Source organism: Ascaphus truei, chromosome 1, assembly GCF_040206685.1.
Source record: "Ascaphus truei isolate aAscTru1 chromosome 1, aAscTru1.hap1, whole genome shotgun sequence".
Classification (NCBI taxonomy): domain Eukaryota; kingdom Metazoa; phylum Chordata; class Amphibia; order Anura; family Ascaphidae; genus Ascaphus; species Ascaphus truei.
The window spans coordinates 35,741,219-35,759,282 of record NC_134483.1 but is presented as its reverse complement, the minus strand read 5'-3'; the positions used below and the strand labels follow the sequence as shown (position 1 = coordinate 35,759,282).

The 18,064-nt window shown below is 45.5% G+C and overlaps 1 protein-coding gene across 3 annotated transcripts in view; it reads right to left on the bottom strand.

The window, feature by feature from the left end:
• The window catches only part of MAPK4 (mitogen-activated protein kinase 4), a 176,633-nt gene that overhangs the window by 61,082 nt on the left and 97,487 nt on the right, over positions 1-18,064 (bottom strand). The window lies entirely within an intron of this gene.

The following is an 18,064-nucleotide window of genomic DNA, read 5'->3' as shown; positions in this document are numbered from 1 at the left end:
GACTTGGTGTAATTTACCAAGGTGTCAAGAATCTTCCATGTGCTAAAAATGAGCACACCCAGAGAAATGGGGGTCTAAGTGTACTAATACTAGGGGGGTTGAGTATAAATACTTTTTATCTTTATACTCCCAGTTTTTTTTTTTTTTTTCCAAATAGTTTTATTAGGCAATTACACAGTATACACACATTGTACAATATATAAAGCCCAATACAAAAACATTTTCGTTTTAGGGAGAAGAGTAGCAGAAATAATTGCCGTAGAAGAGAGGGCTTCCAAGAGGAAAGAAGGATAGAAAAAGAAAAGGGAAAAGAGGGAGAGGAGTGGAGGGGAGGGAGGGGGGTACGGGGGGGGGGGGAAAGGGGGAGAGGATGTACCCTCCCCCGTCGCCGGTTATCTTAGTCTATTAATTTAGGTTTGAGGTCGAAGTGACATGGTCCTCCTTTTCTAAATATTCTATAACCATGTTCAATATATAGGGGTTAGACTTATCTTATAAAATTATCCAGGGTTCCCAGACTTTATAGAAAGCTGTTATATTTGGATTAAAGCTGCAGTTCAGGCTTTTTTTTAAATAAAATGTATAGGTTTTTTTTTACTTCAATAGTTTCATGTGGGCAATCTTTACTTACCTAAAGAACTGCATAGCTGCTGGTCAATTCGTTCTCCGTCTATTGATCGGCAAAGTTTGGCGACATCTTTAAATATGGGGAATGTATTTCCTCTGTTTCTGTCACTCAGTGAAAGCTCATGAATATTCATGAGCACTCCTGCACTGACATGTGCAAGAGGGAGGTCAGGGCTCACAAAGGGGTGTGCCAGGGCTTGTGACAGGACATGAAGGGGCAGTGCCTTAGCAAATGGTTGTTAAAATAGAATACAAGAAAATTGGTCTTTCAAAGTTGTCTTTTTAAAAACAGAAAATGCTAAAAGTATTTTTTCTTACTACAGAACTGATTTATTAAAAAAAAACACACATGCAGGATATTGCCTGAACTGCAGCTTTAAGGAGAGCAGTTCGCTTTTCCATGAGCATCACCACATTGATCCTATTTTTTATCATTCCTTTGGAGGGGATGGTTAATTTCTTCCAAGGGGCCGCTATTTCGCATCTCGCCGCTGTGAAAATGAAGGAGATTCATTTCCTGACTGCTCGGTCAATTTCTTTCATTGGCCTGGCCAGTAGGTAGGTCAGTGGATCAATAGGTATTTCGAGGTCGTGGCCTCTTTTATTAAAGTTTGAACCGTAACCCAATATTTCCTAATTTCTGGACATGTCCACCAAATGTGGGCCATGTCCCCCTTTTGTCCACAGCCTCTCCAACAGAGATCTGATGCCAGAGGGTAGATTTGTTGTAATCTCACTGGGGTGAGATACCAGTAGAATAAGATTTTGTAAATATTCTCCTTCGTCGTGATACATATGGAAGTTCCTGGGGCTGTTTCCCAAATATCTTCCCAATCCTCTCTGTCAATACTTATATTAAAATCTGCGGCCCACTTGAGCATATAGTCATGATTTGGAGGGTCCGCGGATATCTCCAATTCAGCGTAAATTTTTGATAATAGACCTTTTTGATCAGTACTGCCTCTACATAGTTTCTCAAACTTAGTGAGAGGGGGAAATTCTGGTTTTGGGGATATTTTTTGGATGAAGTGTCTAATTTGGAGATATTTAAATGTGTCCAATTCTCCCAGTTTTTTTTTTTAAATTAAAATGCAGGTTTAAAAAAAAAAAAAAAAAAAAAAATGTAATGAATAAAATTACCTTCATATAACACCCTACTGTATACCTGTAACCGTGGATCGGGGGACTCGCGCTCCCCGGCGTGTCCCCGTCACCTCACGTCCCGCGGCGCTTAGCCGCCCCGCTTCCCTACGTCCCCGCTCTCTCTCTTCCTCCTCTTTACCCCGTCCCTCCACGGCACGGTCCACACGCCCAGGCACGCATTCAGCGCACGCGCGCGGTTCCCTCTCTAGGCGTGCGCATTCCCGTTTGCTTGTCACTCATCGAGTGGCACACGCTACTCGGCGTGTCTCCGTCCTCCCAGCCCTTGCCGTACCTACCTCCTCCGCTTCCCCTTCCCTTCTGCCGAACACCTCCTTCGCAATGCACCCTCCACGCTCTGGTACACGCGCGGTGTGCGCGCATAACAACCTTACCGAAGGCGCGCGCACCCGTTCTAGTTATCTGCCGTCCCCACGCACTGGCTCCGCCCCCCGTCGGTTCCAGGCTATTACCTTGGATTACCTTCCTGTCTCCTCCCCTGCTTACTCTGACCTATCCCTGCAATTACCCACTCAAACCTCTGCTCCACCTCTCACCCCTATTGGCCCCTCTTCCTATATAACCTCACTCTGTCCTCTCAGTCCTTGCTCTGCATAGCTTTCCTGTAGCTCCTGTGTGTGCAGTGTCTATGCCCAGCTCCCTTGTCTGTTTCAGCCCTGGTTCCTGTCCCTGCCCCTGCTTGGATTCCTTTGGCTTGAACTTGAACTCTGCTTTGGACTTGACTACGCTGCTTTCTCCTGCCCTTGAACCTTGGCTTTCGGACATCACTACGCTGCTCTCTCCAACCCCTGAACTCTGGCATTTGGACATTACCCTCCGACCTCTGGCATCCCGGACTCAGCAAGTATTACGTAAACCCTTACTCACCAGGCCCGGCAACACTATTACCACACTCCGGGCACGCCCTCACTGCTGTGGGTGCATGTTATACCCTTACCCACCTCAGTACTGGGTACTGGCCAGGTCTGTGGGCATACAGGCGTTACAATACCTTTTTGATTTAGAGATGTGTAAACCACTCTTAAATGAAATCCAAAGAGATTATTCCATTGTTAAACCGGATTACAATTTCTCATAATCAGGCACGGTGCCTTCACTATTTTTAAGACACTGCAAATACTGACCTGGAAGCATTACTTTGTCCAATCAAACACCTTTTCATATGAAATCATTTGATATATGTGATGTAAAGGTATGTGTGTATATACACACACACACACAAATATATATATATATATATATATATATATATATATATATATATATATGCCGGGGGACGTCTGTAAATTTCCTTACCTAGGTGTTGGATGACGCATCGCCTTGGCAACCCGGCATCAAATGACGCTGTGGGGTCACGTGACGCTGCATTGCCATGGCATGACCCCGCAGCGTCCTTTTATGCCGGAGCCGAGGCAAGGGGGCGGGAGGGGGGCGCAGGCGGAAAGGTTTGTGCACCCTTGATCTAGACCACAGTTTTGCTGCAGAGACAGTATCTCTATTATGCACTAAATTATGCACTGAAATAATACATATATATATTATATATATATGGCAACGCAACGTCACATGACCCACGCGTCATTTGATGTCGGGTTGCCATGGCAATGCGTCGCCCAACACCTACGTAGGTAACGAAATTTACAGAGGCCTCGAGCTATCCCCCGGCATTTAATTTAAATGCCTTTGGGGAAGCGTGGGGCATCTGTAACCGCAGCGCGGCCCCCTCCCCCAGATCATCTCGCGCACCCCCCACTTTTTGCGCACACCTAGTTTAGACCAAATATTTCACAAAAGTCTGCACATGCCTTAAAATAACAAGCGGGCTGAAGTTAGATTGTAAGCTCTCCTGGGCAGGGATTCTTTTTCCGATCATGGCATGTATGTTTTATGCACTTATTGTATAAGAATTCAGTGTACTATAAGAATGCATTGTGGGTTTTGTTCAGAGAGCATCTTTGTGGGGGTGTAAGCACACAGTCTGTGTTTTCTACAGAAATTAGCCCCATACATTGATGCAGGGGTTCGCAAAGTGGGGAGCACAAGTTTTTTTTGGGGTGGGGGGGGGGGGCACGGCGGCTGCAGAGGCCCCGCGCTCTTCCCCACGGCATTTAAATGAAGTGCCGGGGGATCGCGTGAGGTCTGCAGTGCCTCCTACCTTGTCTTCGGCGATGTGTCGCCATTGCAACGTGGCGTCACATGACGCCATGGCAACGCGTGTCAAATGATGTCACGTGTCCCCGCGCTTCATTTGACGCTGGACTTTAGGTAAGGGGGGGGGGTGGGGGCGTGAGCACAGGGGCTGGCAGGCAGGGGGGCCCAGTATACCAAGTTTGCACACCGCTGCATTAATACAATTTCTGGTAATTTTTACATTTTTTACATAGTTACATAGTTACATAGTAAATGAGGTTGAAAAAAGACGTAGGTCCATCAAGTTCAACCTATGCTACATTTAGACAACAGATACTTTATCCTATATCTATACTTACTTATTGATCCAGAGGAAGGCAAACAAAAAACCCCATTAAGGGGAAAAATGAATTCCTTCCTGACTCCAAGAATTGACAATCTGATTAATCCCTGGATCAACATCCTTCCCATGTATACTTATTTGGTATATCCCTGTATACCTTTCCCATCTAAAAAGATGTCCAACCTTTTTTTGAACAAATCTATTGTATCTGCCATCACAGTCTCCATGGGTAACGAATTCCACATTTTAACTGCCCTTACTGTAAAGAACCCTTTCCTTTGTTGCTGGTGAAATTTCCTTTCCTCCAACCTTAAGGGATGGCCCAGAGTCCTTAGTACTGCCTGTGGGATGAATAGTTCTTTTGAAAGCTCATTGTATTGTCCCCGAATATATTTGTATATTGTTATCATATCCCCTCTTAGACGCCTCTTTTCTAATGTAAATAAATCTAATTTAGCTAGCCTCTCCTCATAAGTTAGATTGTCCATCCCCTTTATTAATTTGGTGGCTTTTCTCTGCACTCTCTCTAGTTCCATAATGTATTTTCTTAGGATTGGTGCCCAAAATTGTACTCCATATTCAAGGTGTGGTCTTACTAGTGCTTTGTAAAGGGGCATAATTATGTTTACTTCCCTTCCATCCATTGCCCGTTTGATGCAAGATAAGATGTTGTTTGCCTTTGCAGCTACTGCATGACATTGGGCACTATTGCTAAGCCTGCAGACTACAAGCACTCCTACATCCTTCTCCATCAAGGATTCCCCCAATATATCTCCATTTAATTTGTAAGTCACCATTTTATTCTTGCATCCCAAATGCATAACCTTACATTTATCTGTATTAAACCTCATTTGCCATTTACCTGCCACGTTTCCAGTCTCTCCAAGTCCTTCTGAAGAGAAATTACATCCTGCTCTAATTCTATTACCTTACACAATTTAGTATCATCAGCAAAGATGGAGACTTTGCTCTCGATCCCAACCTCAAGGTCATTAATAAACAAGTTAAAAAGCAGGGGTCCCAGTAACGATTCCTGAGGTACTCCACTCACGACTTTAGCCCAACCTGACAAAGTTCCATTTATGACAACCCTCTGTTGTCTGTCCTTCAACCAGTTTTCAATCCAGGTGCATATATTATTACTGAGTCCAATTTTCTTTATTTTGTACACCAACCTCTTGTGTGAAACCGTATCAAAAGCCTTTGCAAAATCTAAGTAGCAGAATGGGGGAAGGATCGATGGTCCAGCCACTCCAAAGAAAGTTTTAACTCACCAGCAAGGAAGTTAAAAACACTAATTTATTAAACTACATAAAAACAGAGTAACAAACAGCACAAAAAGTCTCTCCCACGCCTACTATGGCGCTTTTTCAAGGAGTACAGAGAAGGGGGAGGTCCAGGGTATTTAACACACTCCCCGTCATACAAAACAGCTGTGAAAATTAATCAATTAATTGTGTTTTGCAGGAAGAACAGATCAGAACAAGGAAGAAGAGAAAAGAAAAAAGGGAAGAATAGAAACATTAGTTAAGAATATGAAAGATGTAACACATAAGTAAATAAAGTGAAGGAATAAAAAAATGAATGAATGAAAAATAAAAAATAATAAATAACAATTACATGTAAATCACTATACAAAAATGATATTCCATTAATTAGACATAGTAAGTCAATAGTGCATCCAATCACAACTCACACAGAGTGACTGGCCACATGGAATGTGCCTGTCAAGAAGAATATATGCAGAGTTAACTCAATCATGTGTGGATTCAATAAGAGCCACATCACTGCAATAAGAAGGTTCTTTGCACATATTTTCTGGGAGGGATATAAAGTGGAAAACTGTAAGGATGTGCTCACCACAAACGAGACGGGACCGCGGTGCTGAGGTGGGATAGGAAATAACACCACCCACAGCCACGAGGGCACGTCTTGATTGAAGAGTGGTCTGGGATTCCGAATCGGGGTAGGAGAGGTACGGTAGGTAGAGAGGCCGTTAGCCAAGTCCGGGGTTAGAGAGAGGGACGTTGTCGTTTACCGTAAGCCAGGATCGGGATGCCAGAGGTGCGGAGAGTCATGTAGCCGTATGCCGAGTTCGGGATGCCAGAGGTACAGGAAGACGTAGTGGAAGCCGGTTCAGTTCACGAGGAAGTCTGCGAATTAGAATAAGGAGGCAGAGAGAGGTGAGAACAACTGGTTCTATGCTCAGCCAACGAGTCAGTGACTCTGCAAGGTATATATAAGAGAGAGGATCCAATAGCAGCGCAGCAAGGTGGAGGTGTGTGGAAAGGCCAGGTTACAGCAGGTATAGATCCAGAAGGAGTCCCAGGGGAGGAGCCATAAAGCCCAGCAGCCTGACTGTATTTGGTGATGGCCATCAAAAGAGGTGTTGTGCCTTTAAGAGGCGGGAGCGCCTCCGTGTGACCGCGCCTCCGTGCATCAGTGCCATCGGCTGCGTGCGCGGACCCACGCCCTGCTCCGAGAGCAGAAGAGAGAGGAAGACGTGCGCGCGCGCGCGCATAGGAGGAACAGCTGTCGGCGGCTTGCCTCCGGAGTCTATGTGCGCCGCGGGAGACCCAGACAGAGCTGCAGGTAAGTGAGGAGCACGCCGTGAGCGGCGTGACTCCAGAATCCTCACAGTACCCCCCCCTTCAGGGGCGACCTCCGGGCGACCATGATAAGGCTTGGAGGGATTCTTGTGATGAAAAGCCTGTAGAAGACGAGGTGCGTGAAGATCCCGGTGAGGAATCCATGAACGTTCCTCTGGTCCGAACCCCTTCCAGTGAACCAAGTATTGTACTCCTCCTCTGGAAATTCTAGAATCCAGGACAAACTGCACCTCGTATTCCTGTTGACCTTGAATCATAATCGGACGTGGAGAAGAAGTATTTTTGGAAAAGCGAGGACTCCGAAACACTGGTTTAAGTAAGGACACATGGAAGACCGAAGGTATTTTCATAGAAGGTGGAAGACGTAGCTTGTAAGCCACAGGATTAATCCTCCTAACTATGGTAAAGGGACCGAGGAACTTGGGAGCGAGCTTCATGGTAGGAACCTTCAAACGGATATTCCTGGACGAGAGCCATACCCTGTCTCCTGGGGCGAACTCCGGCACTTGGCGTCGAAGTCGATCAGCCTGGAGTTTCTGCCTCCCTGTAGCCACCCTTAAGTTCTCCTGAATCTTGGACCATAAGACCTTCAGGCGAGCGACGTGGTTGTCCACTGCTGGCACCCCTGAGGAGAGAGAAGAGAAAGGTGACCGAGACGGATGAAATCCAAAATTTATAAAAAATGGAGATTCTTGGGTAGAATCATTGCGAAGAGAGTTCAGAGCAAACTCGGCCCATGGAAGCAGATCCACCCAGTCCTCCTGTGTATCAGTTATAAAACATCGAAGGTATTGTTCCAGGTTTTGGTTGGCCCTCTCCGTCTGCCCATTGGTCTGTGGATGGTACCCAGAAGAGAACTGAAGCGAAATCCCCAACTTCTGGGAAAAGGCACGCCAAAACCTCGACACGAATTGAGACCCCCGATCCGAGACAATGGTAGAAGGTACTCCGTGAAGACGAAAAATCTCCTGAATGAAGACATCTGCCAGCCTGGAGGAATTCGGTAGACCCCTCAAAGGAACAAGGTGCGACTGTTTGGAAAAACGATCGATGACCACCAGAATCGTATTTTTTCCTTTGGATTCTGGAAGCTCTACAATAAAGTCCATAGAAATATGGTTCCAGGGACGGTCTGGAATGGGTAAAGGTAGCAGAAGCCCAGCAGGTCTGACCCGAGGTACCTTGTTGCGAGCGCAAATACTACACGCTTTTACAAACTCCTCCACATCTTTAGCCCTCTCTGGCCACCAGAAGGTACGTTGAACCAGGTCGTTGGTCTTCCGTATCCCTGGGTGTCCTGCTGATTTAGAGGAATGACACCACTCGAGAACCTTCTTGCGGTGTTGAGGTGCCGTGTAGAGTCTTCCCTCCGGAACCTTGAGTCCCTCAGGAGTCCGTGACTGTTTGGATTGAATCTTGCCCATGATATCAAACGAATTAGCGGACAGGATACAACTAGAAGGAATAATAGACTCAAGTTGCTCCTCAGACCTGTCCTCCGCCAGGAACTGTCGCGATAGGGCGTCCGCCTTTAGATTCTTGGAGCCAGGAATGAAGGAGATGAGAAAATTAAATCGTGAAAAAAACAAAGCCCAGCGGGCTTGTCGAGCGTTCAAACGCCGTGCCCCTTCTAGGTAGAGGAGATTCTTATGATCCGTCAGAATGGTAATGGGTGTCTCAGTACCCTCTAAGAAATGTCTCCACTCCTCTAAAGCCAACTTGATCGCCAAAAGCTCTCTATTCCCGACATCGTAATTCCGTTCAGCGGACGAAAATCTCTTCGAGAAAAACGCACATGGGTGCAGTCTGGCTAAGGGAGATGTTCTCTGGGACAGAACAGCCCCAGCCCCAATGTCCGATGCATCCACCTCCAAGGTAAATGGGAGTTTAGGATCTGGGTGGGTGAGGATGGGAGCAGACACAAAAGCCCTCTTTAGCAGATCAAACGCCCTAATGGCGGTCTCCGACCAAGATGAAGGATCTGCACCCTTCTTGGTGAGGGCAGTTATGGGAGATACGGTGGACGAAAAATTGCGGATGAAACGTCGATAATAGTTTGCAAAACCTAAAAAGCGTTGCACGGCTCTAAGAGTAGTCGGACGAGGCCAGTCCAGAATAGCCTTAAGTTTTTCTGGATCCATATTGAAACCGGAGTCCGAGATGACGTAACCCAAAAATGCCACTGATTTGAGGTGGAACTGACATTTCTCCAGCTTCGCAAAAAGATGGTTCTCCCGAAGACGTAACAGTACTTGTTGAACATGTTTGATGTGTTCTTGAGTGGATTTAGAAAAAATGAGGATGTCATCCAAGTAAACAATAAGAAATGAGTTCAGAATGTCCCGAAAAATCTCGTTGACAAAATCCTGGAAAACTGCTGGTGCGTTGCACAAACCGAACGGCATAACCAGATATTCGTAGTGGCCGTCATGGGTGTTAAAAGCAGTCTTCCACTCGTCCCCCTCTCGTATCCTTACTAAATTGTAGGCACCTCTTAGATCCAGCTTAGAAAAGATAGTTGCTCCCTGGAGACGGTCGAAGAGTTCCGGAATCAAAGGCAGAGGGTAGCGATTTTTACGAGTGATATTATTCAAACCCCGGTAGTCTATGCATGGACGGAGAGAACCGTCCTTTTTCTTGACAAAGAAGAAGCCTGCTCCGACCGGGGAAGACGATTTCCTGATGAAACCCCTCTCTAAGTTCTCAGCAATGTAAGTGTTCATGGCCCTTGTCTCTGGGAGAGAGAGAGGATAGGATCTTGCCCTGGGAAGAGGTGCGCCCGGAAGTAGGTCAATAGGACAATCAAAAGAACGGTGCGGAGGTAGAACCTCGGAACGTGCCTTGTCGAATACATCACGGAATTCCCAGTACACAGAGGGTAAGGAGTTAATCTTCTCAGATAGGGTAGACAATCCACCAATCCTCTGGAAAATCTGGGTACATGTCTTGGCACAAGAAGGAGCCCACTGGATGGGTTCCTGATCCGTCCAGTCGATGCGAGGATTATGAAGTTGAAGCCAAGGAAGACCCAAAATCAGCTCAGCAGAAGGAGTGTGGATTACATCGAGGGTAATGATCTCCGTATGGACGTTGACGAACTGCAGTAGAAGAGGCACCGTCTGTAGCGTGATAAATGCTGGTTTAAGCGGTCGACCGTCAATGGCCTCCAGTCCTACCGGCGTCCTCCTGTTGATCAAAGGGATATTGTTCAGTCTAGCAAAAGTCTCATCAATGAAATTACCTGCAGAACCGGAGTCAATGAACGCTCGTGCCTGAGTGTGAAACCCCTCTCCAGAAAGTGTAATGGGCAAGATTATCCTGGTGGGAAGGATGCTCTGGACAATGGGAGAAAGTGTCAATATTCCCAACGAAACTCTCCGGGATCTCATTGGGAGCTGGCGTTTTCCCGGTTTGTGAGGACACTGGGGTACAGCGTGACCGGAATTGCCACAGTACATGCAAAGACCGGCCTTGCACCGACGCTGTTTCTCAGCAGGAGACAGCCTGTTGCCTCCCAACTGCATGGGTTCTGGAATGTCCCCGGAAGGAGGTAACGGAGCCACGAAGGAGGGAGCAAGAGTTCTTGAAACCCGTTGACGGTAATGAGAACGCTCGTATCTCCGCTCCAGCAGACGCTGATCCACACGAATGGACAGAGCGATCAACTCCTCCAGGTTAGTGGGACGATCTCGCGCGGCAAGCTCATCCTTTAGGGTTTCAGACAGACCTTGCCAGAATGCAGAAGATAGGGCCTCATTATTCCAACCTGTCTCAGCAGCAAGAGTGCGAAACTCCACTGCATACACGGCAACCGAACGATCTCCCTGGGTTATGTGGTGAAGAGCAGAAGCTGCCGTTAACCTCCGTGCGGGAGTATCGAAGACTCTTCGGAATTCCTCGACAAAGAGATCGATGTCCTGTGTGATAGCACCCTGTTGTTCCCAAATGGGGGAGGCCCACGCCAGTGCCTGGTCGGTGAGAAGGGAGTAGATGTAGCCAACCCTGGAGACAGAAGACACAAAGCGAGAGGGAGAGAGACGAAATTGGACGAGACATTGGTTAATGAAACCCCGGCATCCTTGGGGATCCCCCGCATAGTGTCTGGGAGGTGGAATTCGTGGTTCCGGGGCAGACGGAGGTGTCGGAGCAGGACTAGCCGGTACAGGAGCTGCCACGGGTGAAGGTTGCTGAGTGAGGGCTCGAACCTGAAGAGTAAGGGCATGGACGCTTTGCTGCAACGTATCCGTCCGTTTATCTGCTTGGTCTAAATAAGTCTCTAGTCTGGAGAACAGAGCAGTATGGGCGTTTAAAGTGCGCTCCACCTCAGCGGGGTCCATGTTTGTTGGGCTGAGCATAATGTAAGGATGTGCTCACCACAAACGAGACGGGACCGCGGTGCTGAGGTGGGATAGGAAATAACACCACCCACAGCCACGAGGGCACGTCTTGATTGAAGAGTGGTCTGGGATTCCGGATCGGGGTAGGAGAGGTACGGTAGGTAGAGAGGCCGTTAGCCAAGTCCGGGGTTAGAGAGAGGGACGTTGTCGTTTACCGTAAGCCAGGATCGGGATGCCAGAGGTGCGGAGAGTCGTGTAGCCGTATGCCGAGTTCGGGATGCCAGAGGTACAGGAAGACGTAGCGGAAGCCGGTTCAGTTCACGAGGAAGTCTGCGAATTAGAATAAGGAGGCAGAGAGAGGTGAGAACAACTGGTTCTATGCTCAGCCAACGAGTCAGTGACTCTGCAAGGTATATATAAGAGAGAGGATCCAATAGCAGCGCAGCAAGGTGGAGGTGTGTGGAAAGGCCAGGTTACAGCAGGTATAGATCCAGAAGGAGTCCCAGGGGAGGAGCCATAAAGCCCAGTAGCCTGACTGTATTTGGTGATGGCCATCAAAAGAGGTGTTGTGCCTTTAAGAGGCGGGAGCGCCTCCGTGTGACCGCGCCTCCGTGCATCAGTGCCATCGGCTGCGTGCGCGGACCCACGCCCTGCTCCGAGAGCAGAAGAGAGAGGAAGACGTGCGCGCGCGCGCATAGGAGGAACAGCTGTCGGCGGCTTGCCTCCGGAGTCTATGTGCGCCGCGGGAGACCCAGACGGAGCTGCAGGTAAGTGAGGAGCACGCCGTGAGCGGCGTGACTCCAGAATCCTCACAAAAACACAGTCAATTTTACTAAAGTGAATAAAATGAAAAAACGAATGAAAAAAGCAATGAACAAACAATGAAAAGACAATACTTTAACCTGGCAATGAAACATGAAGAATCAATATATAAACAATAAATTGTGACCCTGGAGTCTGTACATATACATCACAAGGGGAGGCAGGTAAATAAGAGGCAGGTAAATAAAAGAAAGGGGCTGAAGAGATAGGGCATTTATAATAGTAGCTATATTAATGCAAGGTCCAAGTGAATACACTGATGGAAAAGACTATAATGCGATGTTATAAAAAACTCTTCAGATCCCAATCTATATTTAACCCATTGGGTATTAAAGTATTCAATGTGAATATCCAAAATGCCTCACGTCTGTGGAGCAGATTGGCTCTATCTCCACCTCTATGATGTAACTTCACAGATTCCAATGCGATACATCTAAAGTTCGTCAGACTCCCTTTTTGACATGCATCAAAATGCTTAGAGACTGGGTGCAACTGGTCTCTTTTGATAATTAGTCTCATATGCTCAAGTATGCGTTGCTTGAGTGGTCTTGTAGTAAGTCCCACATATCGTTTATTGCAACCACACATGAGCATATAAATGACATGATCAGTATTGCATGTGATGCATGACAATATTTTAAACATCCTGGTATCATCAGACCCTGAGAACGTTTTAGTCTTAACAAGATATTTACAGATTTTACAATGGTGACAGAGATAGCAACCAACGAAGTTTGGAAAAAATTCCTTTGATTTAGAGATTTTTCTAGGCACACTTGGCGATATTAAATTGCCTAATGTTTGGGATCTTTGACAAACCATACGAGGATCATGGGTTGCCATATCTTTCAGAAAAGGGTCAGTAGCCAAGATGTGCCAGTATTTTTTAATAATCTTTTTGAAGTCATAAGATTGGTTGCTAAACTTGGTTATGAAAAACGGTGGCAGATTCTTAATTTCTTTGTTGCGAAGCATATTCTTTTTGAGTTTAGTAGATGAGACAGTACCTCGCGCTGGGATAAGATTCTCTCTTGGCTCCACCTTTTCACTTTGGTAGGCCTCTTGAAGAATAGAAGAGTCATAACCCCTCGCCTCAAATCTCTCTATCATCTCTAATGATCTAATCTCGAAATCCTCAATGCTGGAACAATTCCTACGAAGGTGCAAAAATTGGCCCCGAGGTATGCCTTTAAAGAGATTCTTATCATGGGAACTTTTGGCATGAAGCAGGGTGTTCCGAGCATTGGGCTTTCTAAAGATATCTGTATGTGCTCTCGGAACACCCTGCTTCATGCCAAAAGTTCCAGCATTGAGGATTTCGAGATTAGATCATTAGAGATGATAGAGAGATTTGAGGCGAGGGGTTATGACTCTTCTATTCTTCAAGAGGCCTACCAAAATGCAAAGGTGGAGCCAAGAGAGAATCTTATCCCAGAGCGAGGTACTGTCTCATCTACTAAACTCAAAAAGAATATGCTTCGCAACAAAGAAATTAAGAATCTGCCACCGTTTTTCATAACCAGGTTTAGCAACCAATCTTATGACATCAAAAAGATTATTAAAAAATACTGGCACATCTTGGCTACTGACCCTTTTCTGAAAGACATGGCAACCCATGATCCTCGTATGGTTTTTCATATCGCCAAGTGTGCCTAGAAAAATCTCTAAATCAAAGGAATTTTTTCCAAACTTCGTTGGTTGCTATCCCTGTCACCATTGTAAAATCTGTAAATATCTTGTTAAGACTAAAACGTTCTCAGGGTCTGATGATACCAGGATGTTTAAAATATTGTCATGCATCACATGCAATACTGATCATGTCATTTATATGCTCATGTGTGGTTGCAATAAACGATATGTGGGACTTACTACAAGACCACTCAAGCAACGCATACTTGAGCATATGAGACTAATTATCAAAAGAGACCAGTTGCACCCAGTCTCTAAGCATTTTGATGCATGTCAAAAAGGGAGTCTGACGAACTTTAGATGTATCGCATTGGAATCTGTGAAGTTACATCATAGAGGTGGAGATAGAGCCAATCTGCTCCACAGACGTGAGGCATTTTGGATATTCACATTGAATACTTTAATACCCAATGGGTTAAATATAGATTGGGATCTGAAGAGTTTTTTATAGCATCGCATTATAGTCTTTTCCATCAGTGTATTCACTTGGACCTTGCATTAATATAGCTACTATTATAAATGCCCTATCTCTTCAGCCCCTTTCTTTTATTTACCTGCCTCTTATTTACCTGCCTCCCCTTGTGATGTATATGTACAGACTCCAGGGTCACAATTTATTGTTTATATATTGATTCTTCATGTTTCATTGCCAGGTAAAAGTATTGTCTTTTCATTGTTTGTTCATTGCTTTTTTCATTCGTTTTTTCATTTTTTTCACTTTAGTAAAATTGACTGTGTTTTCCACTTTATATCCCTCCCAGAAAATATGTGCAAAGAACCTTCTTATTGCAGTGATGTGGCTCTTATTGAATCCACACATGATTGAGTTAACTCTGCATATATTCTTCTTGACAGGCACATTCCATATGGCCAGTCACTCTGTGTGAGTTGTGATTGGATGCACTATTGACTTACTATGTCTAATTAATGGAATATCATTTTTGTATAGTGATTTACATGTAATTGTTATTTATTATTTTTTATTTTTCATTCATTCATTTTTTTATTCCTTCACTTTATTTACTTATGTGTTACATCTTTCATATTCTTAACTGATGTTTCTATTCTTCCCTTTTTTCTTTTCTCTTCTTCCTTGTTCTGATCTGTTCTTCCTGCAAAACACAATTAATTGATTAATTTTCACAGCTGTTTTGTATGACGGGGAGTGTGTTAAATACCCTGGACCTCCCCCTTCTCTGTACTCCTTGAAAAAGCGCCATAGTAGGCGTGAAACGCGTGGGAGAGACTTTTTGTGCTGTTTGTTACTCTGTTTTTATGTAGTTTAATAAATTAGTGTTTTTAACTTCCTTGCTGGTGAGTTAAAACTTTCTTTGGAGCGGCTGGACCATCGATCCTTCCCCCTTTCTGCTGTCACGTGACGGGATCAGCGTTCACCACCGGATGCGGATTCAGCCGCAGACACTGAGGGAGACGCTTCCGCATTCACAGCGTCTGGACTGGAGTAACAAGCAGGGCGAGCAGAGCGGTGATCTGGTGAGTCGTGTGGACTCTACACCGGGCACAATCTGGCCAGGGCTTGGGACTGAGTAAGTGCATCTGTTCCACACAGTATATAGCCCTCTCTTGCCTGACCCGTTATTTAGTCTATTATCCCTCTTCCCGGTGTCAACTCCATTCATTACTCATTATTGATTTTGCCCTGCCTGGCACATAACACACGTGCTCTTAGAGCTGTTACACGGTTTGTTGCTACTCAGCAAAATCTAAGTAGACCACATCAACTGCATTACCCTGGTCTAAATTCCTACTTACCTCCTCAAACAAACAAATAAGGTTAGTTTGGCAAGATCTATCCTTCATAAATCCATGCTGACTATTACTAATAATTTTGTTTACCATTAGGTATTCATGAATATTATCCCGTATTAAACCTTCAAGTAGTTTCCCTACTATTGAAGTCAGGCTTACAGGTCTGTAATTTCCCGGTTGTGATCTAGCTCCCTTTTTAAATATAGGCACCACATCTGCTTTACGCCAATCTTGTGGTACTGAGCCTGTGGAAATGGAGTCCTTGAATATTAAATATAATGGTTTGGCTATTACTGAGCTTAACTCTTGGATGTATGCCATTAGGGCCAGGTGCCTTATTTACTTTAATTTTTTCAAGTCGCTTATGAACTTCTTCCTCAGTTAACCAATTGTTCATTAATATGGAGGTTGTGGCTTCCTCCTGCGGAACTACTATTGAACTTGATTCTTCCCTGGTAAACACAGAGGCAAAGAATTTGTTTAATACCTCAGCTTTTTCCTTATCTCCAATAATCTGCCTACCCATCTCACACTGAAAGGGTCCTATATTTTCTTTTCTCATTTTTTTGTTATTAAGGTACTTAAAGAACTTTTTAGGGTTGACCTTACTTTCTATTGCAATCCTTTTTTCATTATCCATTTTTGCTAATTTGATTGCCCTTTTGCAATTTTGTTACGTTCCTTATAATTCTGATACGATGTCTCCGTCCCTTCTGACTTCAAGAATCTAAACGCCTTCCTCTTCTTGTCCATTTCCTCCCCTACCTGTTTATTTAGCCACATTGGTTTTGACTTATTTCTTTTATACTTATTACCCAAGGGTATACACTGATAATCGTGCCTTTCTAACAATGTTTTAAAGACTGCCCATTTATCTTCTACATTTTTCCCTGCAAAAACATCATCCCATTGTATTACTACTAGATTAGACCTCAGTTTATTAAAATCTGCCTTTCTAAAGTTTAAAGTCTTTGTTGAACCCAAGTAATCTGTTTTTTGATAATTTATTTCAAATGAGACCATGTTATGATCACTGTTACCCAAATGTTCCAGGACTTGAATATTTGTTATTACTTCTACATTGTTTGATATGACCAAATCCCGTATTGCCCCTCTCCTGGTTGGTTCCTCAATAATTTGGGTCATATAATTGTCTTTAAGCACCCCCAAAAACCTGTTTCCTTTTGTTGTAACGCTAATCTCATTGCCCCAGTCTATGTCTGGATAATTAAAATCCCCCATTATGCAAACATGACCCAGTTTTGATGCCTTTTCCATTTGCAAAAGTATTTTAGCTTCCTCAATCTCACAGATATTTGGTAGTTTATAGCATATTCCCACAAACATTTTCTTAATACTTTTACCTCCACTGCTAATTTCTATCCACAAAGTATCTACATTTTCATCATTCCCTTCATAAACATCATCCCTTATAATAGGTTTAATCCGGTTTAACATATAAACATACTCCACCTCCCCTTCTATTTTTTCGATCCTTCCGAAAAAGCGTATAACCCTCTAAATTAACTGTCCAGTCATGAGTTTCATCCCACCATGTTTCAGTAATGCCTATGATGTCATACTGCTCCCTGGCAGCTATTAATTCAAGCTCCCCCATTTTATCTGTCAGGCTTCTTGCATTAGCAAGCATGCATTTAAGGTTTTTTTCAGCCTGTACTATTATCTTATCTGCTCCTTCCTTTCTGCGCCCACTTGGTTTAGTCTTTAGAAGTTTTCTAGTACAGCTAAACCCCGTTATAACGCGGGTCTCGGGGTCCACCCCGAGACCACCGCGTTACTAACGGGGTCGCGAGAAAAAAAAATGGCCGCCGCGCTTTAGCGCATATTCATCCCGCGGGACAGGAGATGGGAGCGGGCATGTCCCTCCGCTCCCCGCTTCCCCCTGTCACCGCGGGACAGGCCGCGGGGCAGGAGATGGGAGCGGGGATGTCCCTCCTGTCCCCGCTTCCCCCTGTCACCGCGGGACAGGCCGCGGGGCAGGAGATGGGAGCGGGGATGTCCCTCCTGTCCCCGCTTCCCCCTGTCACTGTGTGACAGGCCGCGGGGCAGGAGATGGGAGCGGGGATGTCCCTCCTGTCCCCGCTTCCCCCTGTCACCGCGTGACAGCCCGCGGGGCAGGAGATGAGAGCGGGGATGTCCCTCAGGTCGCCGCTTACCTCAGATCCCGCTGCCTGCATGGAGGTGGTAGCGGGGGGTTTCTTCTCCCCACCGCTGTCCCTGGCGCTCCCGCTGCCTGCGCGGGAGGAGGGGGGGGAGCGGGTGGTGGTGCTGGTCGCGGCCTTTCCTCTGCTCCGACCCCACCCCCCGTCTGTGTAGAGTGAGAGAGTGTGTGTGTGTATGTATATATGGGAGAGAAAGTGTGTGTGTGTATATGGGTGTGTGTATGTGGGTGTGAGTGTGTGTAAGTGTCTGAGTGTGTGTGTGAGTGTGTGTGAGTGTGTGTGAGTGTGTGTGAGTGTCTGTGAGTGTGTAAGTGTGTGTAAGTGTGTGTAAGTGTGTGTGAGTGTCTGTGAGTGTGCGTGAGTGTGCGTAAGTGTGCGTGGGAGTGTGTGTGA